We start from the raw sequence: 16,423 nt of genomic DNA, 5'->3' as shown, positions 1-16,423 counted from the left end.
TCTGTTATGTGAGATTATCATTGTTAATTTCGGATAAATTGCTATAATATTAGATGTCAACCACTAAACCAAGCATGGGAAGGAGGGAGGGGGAGGGAACAGGGTGGGGATCTGGTAGGGGTTAACTGGGCGATGTGTGCATGTATGTCTACAAAAGTTTTTTTTTTTTATCCCATTATGATGTATGAATACAGTGCACCAATTAAAAAGTTTTAAAAAAAGCATTCAAAGTGATAATTGTCTTAAACAGAGGATTATATCATTATTTTATTATTTCATTCTCTTTGATTTTTAAAAGCTAGGAGTTGCAACAACGTCTTTTAGTTCCAAGTTGAGTTTTGTTTGACAAAGAGAGAACTTTTAAAGGAGGCCACTGTTCCAGATTTGCATCTTTTTCTAGTAGGATGGAAGATTTCAAGAGATTGGTTTTCAGTTGTGCTTTTCTGTTCTTTTCCATCTTAATATCGCCAGATGATTACTAAATGGCTCTATTTGGCTGTTTAAATGACACATTTGCTACCACATATCAGTCTGCTACATCTCACCTTGGACGTAATACCTTTTCACTTTGGGATAATCTGCCTGACAAAGACGTCCGTGGGGCAGGTTTTTCCAGGGAAAGATAATCAAAGTACCGTCAATAAGGAACAGAAATGAGCTTCAAACAATTGTACATCTATATAACTGAGATCCAGGACTTGAGAAACTTATGAAATAATTTATATTTTCATTTTGCTTCATAGTTTCCTATCAAATGTATCTCAGAGAAAATGATCATAATGCTTTTGTTTATCAGCCATGAAGTCAGGCTGGGTTTGCAGAGCTCAGGACATGGCATGGGGGAGTAGAGAAAGGCAGAGAACAAGATCTCAGCTCTCATTTCAAACAGGCTAGAAGCAAGGAAGAGAAAGCAAGGAGAGGAGGGACTATATACAATCCACAAGGCAACACCACAGGGATCCCTCTTGAGCCACCTCCCTGCAAGGCAAACAAGTTGGGCTGGGGGACATTCTAAATTCAAACCACAACACATTTCCATTTTTGTCTTTCACATACCACCATTGTTAACAATCAAATTTTATAGTTACTGCAATTAAAATAGAAAAGCAATAGGATTTCTTGCTAAAAAAAAAGTTGGTTTAAAATAGATGAACAAAAAATTCCCCAGATAGCCAGGCGTGGTGGCGCAGGCTTGTAATCCCTGCGCTTGGGAGGCGGAGACAGGAGGATTGCGCTGGTTCAGAGCCAGCCTTGCTGGCTTAAGAGATCCTGTTTCCAAATAAAGAAAGTATAAAAATAGGTTTGGGAGTGTATCCCAGAGGGAGAAGGGCTTCCAGGAACCCCACTACCACAAAAAAAAAAAAAAAATTCCCCAGATATATAACAAGAGGCTTAAAATATTTTCCTAATCAAGTAAACTTTTCTATAGCTTTCCATCCATAATAAAATATTTATTCCGTTTCTAGACTTTTCAGAGCTTTAATAAATCACCATTTTTTTTGCAGTACTGGGGATGGAACCCAGGAGCCCTCTACCTCCCAGATACACCCCCTGCCCTATCTTTTTAGTCTTTTTGTTTTTTGAAGCAGAGTCTCACTGAGTCCCAAAGGGCTTCACTAAAGAGCTGAGGCTGTCCACAAACCGCGATCCTCCTGTCTCAGCCTCCTGAATGCTGGGATTACAAGTGTGTGCCACCATGTTTGGCGCAAATTATCATTTTCCTAAGATCGGAGACCAACTTTTATACTCATATTTCAAGTCAGGTTTAAAATAGCTTGAATTAAACATAGATTCAAGGGGCTTAACACATAGATGTTGAATCAGAGTTTTAGAAATGAAATTCAAATTCAAATTTACAGAACTAGGAAAATATTTTCTCATTTTCTAGCAGATATGTCCCAGGGAATATCTTAAGCATGGTTGTCTTCTTTACTATTATTAAATTTAATGGGAAATTAAGGAATAACTAAATTGCTGACAGAAGTATGCCCCATAAATTCTTTATGACATTGATTTTTTTATGTTTCAAAAACTTCATTTGTTTCAAAATGTATCATTAAGGATTTCTGGGCCTGAATTTTCTAAAATGATTTGATTATATTAGCATAAAGGCACATCAACATTCAATGAATCATAATAGTCACATAGAATGATGGCAATTATGTTGCTCTCAATCTAGAAACTTTCAGTGCATTATTTTACATTCAACTATTACAACAAAATGAAATAATGCTTTCTAAAAAGATCCAGAGATGATGTCACAGTTTAGAGCTTTTAAAATGAGCTTTAGTTATCTATTTTTTCTGATTACAGAAGTGATACAAACATATTTAAAAATTTAACTCATAACACTGGAGTAATATGTAAGACAAAAAATGAAAAGTTTTTCAATTTATTTTCCATTGAGTTAGTTCAAAATAGCATTTTCAATTCAGGCTATTAGAGATTAGCTGACTGGAATTTAAGCAGGTAAGTTTTTTATTTTTTTAAATTTTTTTAATTTTTGTTATTGGTGCACTGTATTCATACATCATAATGGGATTAAAAAAAACTTATATAGTTATACATGCACACATCGCCCAGTCAGCCCCTACCAAATCCCCACCCCATTCCCTCTCCATCCCTCCTTCCCATGCTTGGCTTAGTGGTTGACATCTAATATTAAAACAATTTATCCAAAATTAACAATGATAATCTCAAATAACACATTCATTTGTCTGATATCAAACTTTTGATCACTTAGAGATAACATTTCCTTTTGCTTTCTTTCTTACCAGAGGATATTTTTTTTTCCTTTTTATAGGTGAAACTACCATAAATTTATTTTTTTCAGAAAAAATTTATCCATACATGAAATATGAACTCTACATACCCAAAACAATCTCAGAAAAGAACAAAGCTAGAAGATGTACATTTTCTGACTTCAAACCTTATAAAGCTACAAAAATCGGAACAGTGTAGTACTGCTATAAAGGCAGATATACAAACCAGTGGAGTAAAATAAAAAGCCTAGAAATAAATTCTTCCATATATGGTCATATAGAATGATCATCTTCTAGGAGCTTGAATTCTTATTTTTCACCCTCTCCCTTAGGATGGCTCCAGGCAATTTTAGGATCTGGCAATTAAGTATAGCTTTAGTGGTATATGCATGTGTGTTTTTTAATCCTTCTGGTGGATAGTTGATTTATTTCTAGCTCTTTTAGTATTTATGAAAGCACTTGTGAATATTCTTGCCCATTTTGCCACCTAACCATCATGCCATATAAGGCAGGAACAGAAGATGTTTTGCACAGCGTGAAAAGTATATAAATGGTAGAGGCACAACTAAAGCTAATGTGCAAATATTCTCCTTAACCTTATAACTGACATAGGAAAAAAAACTTGGCACAGGTCATGCTAACCTGAGAGGAATTTAAAAACAAAAACAAATTTTGAACAATCCTAAAGGAGAGAAACATCTGAAGGAGTGGCAGATAAATATAAATAAACATGTTGGACAATAATAACAAGGTTTTAGAAAAAAACTAATTATTTCATTTTATATCTTACATTACATGAAGTAATGACCAGTGGCATTTGTGAATGTAATTTCTACAAAAATTGCATTGTCTTAAATAATTTTCTCAAGGAACTGAAAACAAAATGCTAATACAGAGTTTTTTCTTTTTAGTTTTTTATTATACTTTTATTGATGCATTATAATTAAACATCATAGTGAGATTCAAAGTGATACAAACAAACACAGCACACAGCACACAGCAGTTGGTGTATTTCTGCATTTCACTCTGCTACCACTCCTCCTCATACATAGTAGTGAGATTGGTAATGATAGCTTCATATATAAAAATAATATTATTTAGACTCTTTCCTGTGTCAGCTCTCCTTTCCCCCTATACACTTCCCTCCTCCAGTCTCCTTCCACTATTTCTTTATCTATAATCCCTTTTGTTTCATATTTTCTCTTTAACTTCAAATTATGAAAGAAAACATATGAGTCTTGACTTACTGAAACTGGCTAATATCAGGATAACATTCTTATATAGCATCAATTTATAACATTTTGTGTAGTAAAGGAAGCAATGAAGAGTCTGAATAGAGACCACACATAAAAGGAGAAACTCTTTGCCAGCTACTCTTCTGATAGAGTACTAATACCTAGAATGTATGAAGAAATTAAAAATGTCAACACCAAACAAAACAAATAAAAAATGGGCAATTGAACTAAAGAGGTATTTCTTTAACGAAAAAAATATAAATAGCCAATAAATATATGAAAAAAATGTTCAACATCATTAGCAATCAATGAGATTATTCTAACTCCAGTTAGAATGGAAATTATTAATAATATAAACTACATCAAATGCTGAAGAGGATGAGGAGGAATAATGCTTATATGCTCTTCTTTGAATCATAAATCAGTAGAATCACTGTGGACATCAGTACTCTCAAATGAGTAGGAATAGAACTACCATGTAACCCAGCTATAGCAATTTTTCATATATTTCCAAAATAATTAAAGTTAGAATACTATAATGATATATACCTACCAGTATTTATAACAGCACAATTCAAAAGAGCCAAATTACAGAACCAATATAGGTGTGCATCAAGAAATTAATGGCAAAGAAAACATAGTCTATACACACAATGGAATTTTCCACAGCCATAAAGAAAAAGATGATACTGTGTTCTTCTTTGTGTGTGTGTGTGTGTGTGTGTGTGTGTGTGTGTGTGTGTGTGTGGTACTGGAAATGGAACCCAGGGGCATTCTACCTCTGAGCTACACCCTCAACTCTATTTTTTATTCTTTATTTTGAAACAGTGTCGTGTCTTACTGAGTTGTAAAAAAACCTCACTAAGTAGCTGAGGCTGTCCTTGAACCATGATCCTCCTCCCAAATGCTGGAATTGCAAGCGTGCAGCACCATGCCTGGCTTATGATACTGAGTTTTTAAATACCCACCACCTCAAAGAAAAATCAAGCACTGTTAAGTCTATAATCAAAGGCTTAAGATTTTGATACATACTATAATAACTATACAAAAAATGTTTCCCAAAGATTTTTATTATTGTAGCTTTTATATCTAATTTGAGGGGATACAAGTAACTACAAATTTATTTGTGATTAGGCTCTTAAATTTTAGATAGCAAAAACTATACTGAAATATTAAATTTAAATGTCAAGAAATATTAGTTGTACTATGGTGCTTTAAGACATTACATTAAAACAAATTTTGTATCCAGGACTAACAGTTTCCAGAAAGGGAATACCATGTATATCATCAGAAATCCTTTAAACTTTTTTTTTCCCAAAGAGGAAATTTTATCATGAATGGTATCCCCCGCCCCCACCCCGTAGACCAGAATAGCATTCTGTTTCTGGCTTTAGTGACACATGTATACTTTGAAGCTAACTGGCATTATTAGTAAAGGGATTGAAAAAGAATTTTATTCAATGTGATACTTTTTATTACTTTGCCTTTTTGATGGGATGCAAACTGCATGCTGCTTAACATACTCAACCTGCAGTTAGAAAAAGCTATCATTAGCATTTTGAATGTCTTTAAAAATCATATGCAATCTGATGGCATATGTATGGGATGATAATGAAGTAAGAGGAATGAATAATGTTTTTCTATTCATAGGTACTATCTCTCCAGTGGCAAGTACAGGTGAGAAAATGGTCATGGAATAGTTTTATCAAAGCAGGCAGAGCTTCTTAATGTAGGGTTTGAGAAACAAATTACAATGTAAACTGGAATTCCTCCAGTGTTGTACCCAATATAAAAGGTTCACAATAGGATAAGATAGCTTTGTGGGAAAATTCCAGTTTTATCAAACTTATCAAACAAGATTTTTTCCTTACTGATTATACAAGTAATTTTGAGATATCTTAATTTTGAAAGCAAATATTTTAACTTACATATTTATATACATCTCACAGTACAACTTCTTTACCTATTCATCCATTAGCAGAATCTTAGGAACACAGATATCTCTACCACACTGGTTTTATTTCCTCTGAGTAGATACCTAGTAGTGAGTTGCTGAATCATAACAGCAGTTCTGTTTTTAATTTTCCAGGTACCTATAAACTAGATTTTGTAATGGCTGCACCAATTTAACATTCCCACCAACAATTGGGCAAGTTTTCCTTTTCTGCACACCCTTGCCAGCACTTGTTATCTCTTGTCTTTTTTTTAATAGCCATTCTAACAGATGTGACATGATATTGTGGTATTGGTTTGCATTTTGCTGATGATTAGTGATGTAAGCTTTTTTAAAAAAAATATGCCTACTGGACATTATTCACCTTTTTGGGAAATCATTTAGCCTTAAAAATAAAATCCTGCCTTTGGGACAAGATAGATGAACCCTGGTGATATTAGGCTAAGTGAAATAAGCTAGACATAAAATGAAAAATACTACATAGCATAATATATAAATTATATATATTATATATAATATTATGATATATATGTACTACATAAATATCTGTAATTTGTAAAAGTCAAATACATATAAACTGAGTATACAGAATAAAACGGACAAATGTCAGTCAAAGGTATAAAGTTACGGTTATAAAGGATGACTAAATCTACAGGTACAGTATACAGCATGAAGGCTACAGTTAATATTGTATTTCGTGCTGGAAATTTGCTAAGAGAGTAGATTTCAAGTTTCCTTAGAAAAAATACCTATGTAAGAATATTAATATGTTAATTTACTTCATTTTATTAATCATTTTAATATATATATCAACATGTCATGTTGCATGCCTTTAATATATACCATTTACATTTTTTAAAAAATTAACCTTAATGGTACACTCAATGTGTCATGATATGAATTTATGTAAGAAGTATAAGATTACAATATTGTTACTCTATCACTGTAGGTTTCTCACTAAGCCTAGAAACAATAAAGTCTAAATAAAATGGTAGAATTTAATCAACCAGGAGATAAAAAGGAAAATTCCCTTACTATGACTGCAGAGTATTTGAATATAAATTCTCACTGTCAGAAAACCTAAATGTTTTGAAACAGGGTATCTAAGGGTACTCACCTTAAGGAATAACTGAGTGCTGCCATCTTATTAGATAGATTATTTCTTAAATGAATATGACATATTCTTACATGAGATGATGGAATATAGACAAGTAAACATATCATTTACAAGGAAACAGCTTTTCTGTTTTCTATAATTTTCTTGGTACTTTTAATTAAATGCTATAGTCTTAAAAAGCATATCATCATCGCCGGGCGTGGTGGCGCACGCTTGTAATCCTCACGCTTGCGAGGCAGAGACAGGAGGATCACACAGGTTCGAAGCCAGCCGTGCGCGCTGGCTTAAGAGACCCTGTTTCCAAAATGAAAATGTAAAAATAGGTCTGGGAGTGTAGCCCGCAGGTAGAAGGGCTTCCAGGAACCCCAGTACCAGCAAAAAAAAAAAAAAAGCATATCATCAAGTCTCATTCTAATGACATTGTAGGCTATCTAAGTGGATACTATGCTTGATCGCAGGACTTCTTGCATCAAGAGAATACTTTATTCTGATTATACAGTTTATAATGGCTATATATTTGCATAATGAAAGTAGAAGAGACATGGTATCATTTATCTATTGGGTTACCATATTCTCCCTTTAACTTTGCAAATACAGAGTAAATTGCAATGATTTTTCTATTCCAGTTTGAGTTTATTTTCTGTTTTATGAATGTACTATTTACCTCTTTGCCAAAATAGGTAAAATTTAATAACAAGGAGTTATATATATTGATGCCAGCATTCTCTGCAATCAGTTAACATGTTTTAATTTAAAAAGGGGACTATTAATAAAGACTAAATAGCTCAAAATATATAATTATCAACTTGTTAGCTGCTAACATAATAGACTTGATACCACCCTAGACCAATTTAGTATACATTGTTTTTAAGCCAGTAATTTTTTTCTTTTCTTTTTCAATCATAAAAACAAAGTTGGGGTTCCACTACTATCAGTGCTGGTGGGAAAAGTTATCTAAGAACATATGTAAAGAACCAGTATTTTAAGCCATTTCTTAAACTTTTCTCATGTACCTTGTAGGTTTCAGTTATGAAAATGTAGAATGTATTTATATTTGAATTTGTCTGCTTGAATTTTCATGAAAATTGAAATACTTAACCATAGAGCTAGTTCATAATATCAGTGGTCAGATTTCAGATTTGATTATGTCACTGTCTCTCTAAACACCTTCCAAACAGAAAAGTTTAGCATACTATCACACACCTCTGAGACAAATGACTTTTGTTGACATCAGCATGGCAGAAAGGACTTTTGTTTTTCTGATGCATTTCTGTGTAATATACCTGTTGACTTGCAGTTTTACATGTAGGCCAGGAGACATTAAATTCCATTCCTTCTTCAGACTTGAATATGCAGGTTTGATAGTGGCTGCATTCCAGAGCAAGTAAACCTCTTGAACATGTTAATTTTACAGGGTAGCTCTTTGAAACAAAATGTATTTTCTTCCACTCTTTCTCTCTCTCTTCTCTTTCTCTCTTTTCTCTCTCTTCTTTCTCTCTCCCTCTCTCCCTCTCTCTTTCTTTCTTTCTTCTTATATGTGTGTGTCTTACTGGGAAATAAACCCATAGAAATTCTGTCTCAGAGTTATACCTCAAGTCCTATTTTCGTTTTTATTTTAAGACAGGTTCTCACTAAGTTCTTGAGGATCTCACTAAGTTGGTGAGGTTGCCCCCAACCTACAATCCTCCTGGCTCAGTCTCCCAAGTACAGGGATTACAGGTGTTTGCCAGGGTGCCCAGCCACTTCCTTAAATTCAGTATAATTTGTGGTTCTCGGTTTCATGGCACAAATGATTGACTGCAGAAAAATTAATATATTCAAAGAGAGCTCAGCCATTCTTTCAAAAGAGGGGGGGATTGTCAGGGTTCAGTTAGAATTGTAGGATTTTATAACATGAAATTTGACTAAAAAGTCATTAGAAAAAGTTTTAACTTTGCCTTACAGATTTCAGCCTAGCCTGAAATTTTCCCCCAACATTTAAATATAATGCTTCCCTAATTCCTTAAATGCTTCTTCCTGGCATTTTTCTAACAAAACACAAGAACTCTTGTAAGCAAGAATTTTGTCTTCACTTACATGTTCTCCATCGTAGATATACCAAATGATGGATTGGTGGATGGAGGTGGATGAAAAAAAAAAGCCAGATCCATTGGTAGTTCTGACTCATGCTGAAGCCATCCTTCCCTTCTCCATGCTCATAGCAGTGAAAGTCTTGTCCTGTTTCTTACCACAAGTAACTAATACCAATGGGAATCTTAAAGATATATACATCGAAAGAGAGGGAGAAGGTAGGACTTAGAGGAAAATACCCCAAGAGTTGTGTGCATGTACATTCCTTTCACTCCATACCTCAGTATAATGAATAATTACAATACAACAATACATGTATATTAAAAAAGAATATTTTGACTAATTTCCAACCACAGTTGTGGTTGTCCTCCCTCTGTTCCTTTTTTCCTTCCTTCTTTTCTTCCCAGTACAAGGTCTTCATCCCAAAGAAACAATCAATCTACTAAAAATAATTCTTGCAACATCAGGATGCCTGAAATTTTAGTTTAACAAGTTCTGTGGGTTTGGATGGGGAAGAAAGAAGAAGACAGAACGAAGAGAGAAAGCACTCAAAGATGCAAAAAGAGGAAACATCCTTCTAGTTGTGTTGAGAACTATACAAAAACACAGGAGTCTGAGGAAAAACCACCTGTACACCATTTGCAAAGCTTGACTTCTTATAGTAAATGTTTTATTTGGAGGTGGTACTGGGGAATAGACCCAGATGCATTCTATCTCTGAGGTACAGCCCCTAGCTCTTTGTATTGCTTTATCTTTAAATAGAGTCTCACTAAGTTACAGCATGATGGCCTTAAAACTTCAAACTTTCTGTGTGTCAGCCTCCCCAATATCAGCATTACAGGCTTGTGACACCTTGCCCAGTTTACTACATTTTAATTATACAGAATAATGGGTTTAATTGTAAATAACATACTTTGATTATATCCCTACCTTATTACTCACCCTTACTATCCCCACATTTCTTCCCTCTTCTGTAACAGCTTCCCTGTGACTTTCAGTTTGTTTTTTATTTTGTTTAGATTTTTATTTTATGTGTATCACATTGAAAATGGCATACATTCAGACTGTGCTTGGTGCCCTCTCCCCTACTTCCCCTTCCCCCTCCCAACAATGAGTGTCCAGGTTAACCATACTACATTCATTTTTTTACACATATTCAAATGTAGCGCCTCAATTAATGAACCTCAGCCTTCTTCTTCTATCCTTTCATTCTAGCTTTTTTTTTTTTTTTTTGGTGGTGGTGGTACTGGGGGTTGAGCCCAGAGGCTTTCTATCTCTGGGCTACTCTCCCAGACCTATTTTCTATTTTATTTGGAAACAGGGTCTCACTAAGTTGCTGAGAGCCTCACTAAGTAGCTGAGGCTGGCTTTGAACGTGTGTGATCCTCCTGTCTCAGCCTCCCAAGCGCAGGGATTACAAGCCTGTGCCACCACGCCCACCTCCATTCTAGCTTTGCTGAGGTTTCCCCTCCATTATCTGGAGTCCTGCTGCTATTCATAATACTCTCTAGTTTGGGCATATTAGAGAAAAAATATGTCCCTTCTCTCTCTGTGCTTGGATGACCTCACTTAACATAATGTTCTCCAGGTCTTTCCATCTTCTTGCAAATTACATGATTTTGTTCTTCTTTATAGCTGAGTAGAATTCTTTGTGTCTATGTCCCATAATTTTGCAATTCATTCATTGTTTGATGGAGACTTGGATTGATTCCATATTTGGGGTATTTTGTTTTTGTGTGTTGATGTATTTGGGGTTTTTAACCTAGATTCCATGTAGGAGAGAAAGCATGCACTACTTGTCTTTTTGTCTAACTTATTTTACTTAATATTTTGTTCTCCAGCCCCACCTATTTTTCTGCAAACAATATGATTTGACTCACTATATCAATCTGATTTTGAAAGAAAAAATATTTCAATTGCTATTACAAAAACCCCATTCTCTATCTTGGATAACAGATTCCAGCTAATATTCTTTAATTAGCAGAGTGGTATATACTGCTGATTCATCTATATCTGGTTTCCTGTATTTCTGGATACCCAGAGGCTTGTATTTCCAAGTTCCTTGAAAGTGAAGCATGGCCATGTAGCTAGTCTGACAAATGAATGATGAGTGAGGGTGACTCACATTTGAGTTTCACTCAGAATTTATGGGCTGGTACATTACCCTTTTACATAGAGTCAGAGATACATATGCAAATGCAGGTGCCATAAGTTATAGTAGTATGCAATAGTAAGGCCCTCATTTTTTGTTTTTTGCGGGTCTGGGGATGGAACCCAGGGACATTCGACCTCCAAGTTACATTCCCTGCCCTATTTTTTATTCTTTATTTTGAAACAGGGTGCAGAGTGCCTTACTTAGTAGCTGAGGCTGTTCACGAACCACGATCCTCCTGTCTCCGCCTCCTGAATGCTGGGATTACAAGCATGTGCCACCACACCAGCTTGACCCTCATCTTCAGAAAGCTACCTTGCAGAATTGTTCAGGCTAACAGTGGCTATGTGAATGAAAGTAAAATTTAGTATGAAGCTACTGAGATTTGAAGGCCACCAGAGCATAAACTAGCCAAGCACAATACAGAAAGGAATTAATACTAAAGATTTGGAAGCAAATTTTCCCAATTAGCTGGTAAGAAGGATCTAATTAGCACTTTCATTATGAGAAAGTATGGTAAACAAGACAATGTCTTGTACCCAAGACAGATTTTTTTGTTATTACTATGCTAGAATGTCTGTGAAGAACATGTCTAATTGAGTCTTAGTTTTGCACCAGAATCCATTGCTGGGTAATTTCATGGAGATCATAACTTTTTAGAAGAATAGAATAGTGCTGGGTGTGGTATAGCATGCCTGTAATCTCAGTTCTTGGGAGGCTATATAGGAGGTCTGCTGCTGAGTTTAATTCCCAAGAAACCCCCAACACACACTCACACACAAGAAAGAGAATACTGGTACCAGTTCATTCCCTTGCAAAAAGTATTTTAAAACAATATTGCAAGTAAAATATCACAAATAGTTTAAATTCAATTGAAAATAATATTTATGAAACTTTTTGTAGGTGCCATCAACTAGACTAGGTAATGATATCCCAGTGCTGAATTAACACATGCAAACAGGGATTAGTATTTCCCGACAAAATATATTTATATAAAAAATTCAGTTCATTGACACATAGTTTACAGAAAGAAAGATTCATCTTTTAAAGCTAGACAGTTCTATAAAATTTGACAAATGTATACAGTCACTGTCATAATTAAGGTTTAGAATATTTTGATCACCCAAAAAGTCTTCCTTGTATAATCATGCTCCATCCCCTGGCAATATCTTCTCCCTTTAAAGCCCTTATAGTTTTGAGTTTTTCTTTTTGTTCTGGGCATTAAACTCATAGGCATTCAAACTCTGAGCTACTGAACTACACCCCATCTCACGCCCGCCCTTCCTTTCTTCCTTCCTTCCTTCCTTCCTTCCTTCCTTCCTTCCTTCCTTCCTTCCTTTCTTTCTTTCTTTTGTTTTTTCATTTTTTTCTTTTTCTTTTTTAAACAGAATCTTGGTTGATAAAACTGGCCTTGAGCCTGTGAGCTTCCTGTCTCAGCCACCCAAGTGCACTACCAGGCCCAAGAGTTTTGTCTTTTTTAAAGTATAGCCAAAATATCATCATATTTTATGTAGCCTTTTCTTCAGAGCATAACATATTTCATATTCACCAACCACATTGTTGCATGTTACAGTAATTTGTCCATTTTTTTGCCCAGGAATATTCCATTATATAGATATACATCAGTGTGTTTATTGATCCACAGTTCATGTATACTGGGTTGTTTTCAGTTTAGGGTAATTATGAATAAGACAGCTATATATGCATTTAAGTATGTATCTTTGAATTACCACATTTTTACTTTTCTTATATAAATGTCTGGGAGTAGTAGTGTTGTATCATGCCGTTAGTACATGATCTTTCATAAAATTTTGGCAAACTCTTTTCCAAAGAACATTTACTATTCTACATCCTCAAAGAAAGAGAATTCCATTAATTTTGCATCTTTACTAGAACCTAATATTGTGAGTTTTAAATTGTTTCACTTGTTATTTGCAGCCATTCTAGTGGTTGTATAGTCATATCTCTCAGTACTATTATTTTAAACTTACCCATGACTAATAATGGTGAATTTTCATTCATGTTCTTTTTGCTATTGTTTCCATTTTTGTAGAATGTTTAAACTTTTGCCTATTTTTTTTTAGTGACACTGGGGATAGAACCCAGGGACATTTTACTTCCAAGCTGCACACTCATCACTATTTTTAGTCTTTTATTTTTGAAACAGGGTCTCAATGAGTTGCAAAGGGCCTCACTAAGTAGCTGAGACTGTCCACAAACCGCAATCTTCCGGTCTCCACCTCTCGAATGCTGGGATTACAAGCATTCACCACCACACCTGGCTTTGCCTACTATTTTTATTACATTTTATTGATAAATATAATAGATATAAGATACAATTTATCTATCTACAGCACACAATTCAATGATTTTTACTATATTTAGAGTTGTGCACTCACCACCACAATCAATTTTAGAACATTTTATTACCTTAAAAACCTTGTATGACACCAGGTGTAGTGCTACAACTGTAATCCCAATACTTTGTAGGCTGAGATAGGAGAATCACAGGGTCCAAGGACAGCCTTAGCAACATAGGGAGACCCTCAGCAACTTATCAAGACCCTGGTTCAAAACAAAAAAGTGCTGGAGGTATAGCTGAGAGAATCTCCTGGGTTCAATCCTTATTACTAAAAAAATAAAGAAAAAAAATCTTGTATGTTTTATCCATCATCTCAAAACATCCCCACACTCCCAGTCGTAAACAACCACTATTCTACTTTGTCTCCATATATTTTTCTATTCTGATATTTCACATGGTTGGAATTATATTGTTTGTGATGTGCTTCCCTTTTCTTAACCTAGTATGTTCAATATTTTATCCATATTATATGTATACAAGTATTTCATTCCTTTCATAGCTGAGCAATATTTCTTGTGCAAATGCACCACACTTTTATCCTTTCACAAGCTGGTATAAATCTACATTCCCTTAAATTTGGGGTTATGTGAATAATGCTGCTATGAACATATAGGTCCACATTTTTGTACTGATAATTTTGCAACTCTCTTTTGTACATTGAATAGTGGTAAGTTTATGTATAATTTATTGATAGTTATGTTTGTAAAATGGTCCAGCTGCTTTGGAAATGTCTGAATATCCAGATGTCCTAGCTCCATTTTTTAAAAGGTTATTCTTTCCCCATTTAATTGTCTTACTACTCTTGACAAAAATCAGTGAACCACAGGTACTTTGTGTGTCATGTGTTCCCAAGACCATCCTAAGGCTTTATGATTTGCTGGAAGGGATTACAGGATAGTCTACAAGGGATACTTTATATTTATAGTTTATTATAGTGAAATATTATTGACTAAAATCAGGAAAGAGGAAACACCCGGTAAAGTCCAGTAGAAACTAGAATCAAGTTTACACATGCATACTATGAGTGGAAGCAGATTGAGGTGTTTGTCTCAACAATGACATGTGATGATGTACAGAATGTATTGTCAACGAGGGAAGGTCACTTGAGCATCAGTGTTCAGGGTGTTTATTGGGTGTTTTCACGTGGGCATGCAACACCTGCATGACCTCATCTACTGACATTTTAGACCTCAGAGCAAGAACAGGTATTCACCATATTTGACACTGATATATATGTAACTGTTCACACTGATACCACATAAGCCAAGGCCTTGGGCATACAAAAACATTCTTAGCAAAAATAATATTGCAACAGCTCATAATCCATTTCCCTAAAGTCAGCCAAGTATCATCCTTGAAGACAAGCAAAACTAGGACCATTCAGGGGTGGTCTCAATTCTAGTCCACTCATCTGTGGACTTATGTTACTACCAAACTGTCTTCCATACTGTGGCACTGAACTTTTGAAATCAACTAAGGTCTTGTTCAACTTTGATATTATATTTCAATATCCTTTGGGCTATTCTGCATCTTTTAACTTTCTATGTGAATTTCAGAATGGATTCTCAATTTATACTAAAGACAAGTTGATATTCTGAGATGAATTGCAATAATTTGGGGATCAATTTGGAGAAGACTGCTGCATTGCTCAGGGTTCACTAGAGTAACAAAACTCACAGAACACATATGTGGTAAAAGGGATTTATCAAATAAGCTTATAGTCCAAAGTGTAGTCTCAAGTTTCTAACTGCCCATGGAGAGCCAGAGGAACTAAGCAGCTGCCCAAGTGGTCTAAGACCAGGAGTCTCAGAACCAGAGCGACCACGAATTCAGGCCCTGTCCAAAATGGAAAGGCCAGGAAACTCTCCAGAGAAACTATGTGAATGTCCAGTTCGAAGAGCTGATGGCGGATCTCACAGACCAGAGCAGACATGTTTTCTTCAGGAAGAGCCATGCATGACTTCATACAGCTTTCTTCTGCTTTATCCATATCCCATGCCTATAAGAACCTTGTTGCCTACATTCAGGGCAGGACTTCCTCTTCAACTTTCCACTACATAAACAAATCATCTCAACTTACCCAAAGTCACATAATCTTAGGTTCAAAATAAAGAATAAAAAATAACCCTGGAGGTGTAGCTAGGAGGTAGAATGCCCCAGGGTTCAATTCCCAGTACTGAAAAAAATTGTTTTAAGGACTAAAATAGAGACTATGCTGGAAAATATTTCATCTGCTCTTGGGAAAATGTATACACTGTTGTTGGATGGGTTGTTTTATAGCTAGCAGTAAGGTCTCATTAATTTATAGTGTTTTTGAAGATGTATATATGTACATTTATCTGTCAAAGGACACTTGGGTTTCTTCTACCTTTTGGCAATGTTAAATAATGCAGATGTGGCCGGGCGTGGTGGCGCACGCTTGTAATCCCCGCGCTTGGGAGGCAGAGACAGGAGGATTGTGCAGGTTCGAAGCCAGCCATGCGCGCTGGTTTAGGAGACCCTGTTTCCAAATAAAAATGTAAAAATAGATCTGGGAGTGTAGCCCGGAGGTAGAAGGGCTTCCAGGAACCCCAGTAACACCTAATAATAATAATAATAATAATAATAATGCTGATGTGAACATGAGTATACAAGTATTTGTTTGAATTCCTGATTTCCATTATTTTGAATATAGATTTAAAAACTGAATTTCTAAATCACCAGACAATATTATACAATTTGTTGGCATACAGTTAATTGTATTTCATTATTGTCCTTTTTGTTTCTGTAAAT

The sequence above is a fragment of the Muscardinus avellanarius genome (genome assembly GCF_963383645.1).
Source record: "Muscardinus avellanarius genome assembly, chromosome: X".
Lineage (NCBI taxonomy): Eukaryota > Metazoa > Chordata > Mammalia > Rodentia > Gliridae > Muscardinus > Muscardinus avellanarius.
Note: the sequence above shows the minus strand (reverse complement) of the source record.